Below are 2,003 nucleotides of genomic sequence, written 5' to 3' on the forward strand. Positions count from 1 at the left end.
TTTGAGCTCTGTTGTCAGGTAGCCATGATACCAGAGCCTGTCTGTAAAATGTCTTGTGACGTCCACGGCCTACCCCAGTTACCACTACTGTGCATGTGTGTCAAGGGCAGAAAGGCAGATGTGGCAGTGGAAGGTGTCAAAGCAGTTTGGAGAGAAAAACAAAGTAAAGAACAAAAAAACCAAAACTATTAATCGATTATTAAATTAGTCGTCGATTATTTTAATAATCGATTAGTCGTCGATTAATTGATCAATCATGGCAGCCCTAATGTCGATTATTTGGGGGTGGCACTTACCACGTTGTTCACCCCTCTAGCTCTGCCTCTAGATCAAGCTGCTGCTAAAAGATTATGCATAGATTGTTATACTGTCAAATAACTTAAGTTTCTCAAATTTTTCTGCCTTACTAAAGAAAACTGTTTTCTTGAAATAAAAAGAATTGAATAAATCTCTATCTCTAAAAATTTTAAATCAAATAAAAAGTGACAGCTGTGATGTTCAAGTTTTATTATACCTGAATGTTTCCATATCAGGTTTACAAATCATACCAACTCATTAAATACTGTCATAAATCATTCTACAGTGCAAAAAACCTCATGCCATCGGTGTGTATTTTTACAAGCAAAACTAAAATATATAATAAGTTTTTCATATAAAAATGAATCTATGAATGCTAAAATTAATATATACAATTTTCTGTAATGGTGCAGTTAGTACTTAATATGCTAGTACTTGTGTACTGAGGTATGTCAGTGGGATTGCATGTTGCAGAGAATAAATCAAAGATGTTGACTTACAATTTAAACATTTAACATAACTGTAATAAATGAAATTCATTGACTATATTGCAGATTTTTGTGGGTTAAATTAACACTCATTATATTTGCAATTGCAATTTTGACCTAAATAAATTACGATGTATTGTTAGTGACTACTAAAGATCATTTTGAAACATCATTAAATTCAGACGTGTGTAAATTAGCAACATGTTTTTACCTGATATGATAATATTTACCGACAGACAATAATATCAAATAAAAAAATGGTTGTCAATATTAAAGTGGGTTTCATTGATGTGCTGACCTAAATTTATTGTTGGCTCATTCAGCTTTAGCAGCTAACAGTTGTGTCTGTTGAGCTGTAATTGTTGTTGACATGAAGGACAGACCCCTGAGAAGGAGACGAGCCCACTGTTAGTTCATTTCAGCAGATGATCCGTTTCTCCTTCCACACATTCAGACTCAGAAACAAGACTTTTCCTGCATGAAGCTTAGTCCTCGCCCTGCACAAGATGGCTGCTCGCTATGACTTTGAAAAGCCACGTCTAGCCCAGAGATTCTTAACCTATGGGTCACGGCCCAATTGTGGGCCGTGAGCGCCACCTTCAGGGCCTCAAAAGAACAACAGTTTTTAACTTTGGGCCGCAGAGGGCCGTGGGACTGCATTGATTTTGAATAAGATGCAATAAACTTTCTCACCACTAGTAGCAGTAGTGCACCACTCAGTTGTTTAACAACATTTCTAATATGTAGAAGAAGAAACTTAGATCCCAGCCGAAAATTGAAACCAATTTTAAATGAAAAGTAGAAGCAAAAATGAAAGTAACTCATCAAAAATGGCCAAAGTTTGTCACTAATATGAAGTGCAGCTTCTGGTTCCATCATGCAGTATTTAAAAAGTTCAAAACATTACCAAATACAGTTGCAGATTAGGGCTGCCACAAACGATTATTTTAATAATCGATTAATCACCGATTATTTATTCGATTAGTCGACTAATCGGATCATACGTTAATTAAATATAAAACATAGAGCTTATCACGTCAGAATGCAGCTGCTATTGTATAACCATCGTTAGATTTTAGCTATATGCTAACTAAAAATAATTGCTGTGGAAGACAAGTTCTGCTCTGCAGATATTACACAGGTTTCTCTTTCATTCTCTATGAATGATCCCACACTTTTGAGCTCCGTTGTCAGGTAGCCATGATACCAGAACCTGTC

The 2,003-nt window shown here is 35.6% G+C and overlaps 1 protein-coding gene across 2 annotated transcripts in view; it reads left to right on the top strand.

Annotated features, from left to right (window-relative positions):
• ints15 (integrator complex subunit 15) overlaps nt 1-2,003 on the top strand; it is a gene marked incomplete in the record, with an annotated part of 14,421 nt that overhangs the window by 11,116 nt on the left and 1,302 nt on the right.

Source organism: Austrofundulus limnaeus, unplaced genomic scaffold (assembly GCF_001266775.1).
Source record: "Austrofundulus limnaeus strain Quisiro unplaced genomic scaffold, Austrofundulus_limnaeus-1.0 Scaffold106, whole genome shotgun sequence".
NCBI classification, from domain to species: domain Eukaryota; kingdom Metazoa; phylum Chordata; class Actinopteri; order Cyprinodontiformes; family Rivulidae; genus Austrofundulus; species Austrofundulus limnaeus.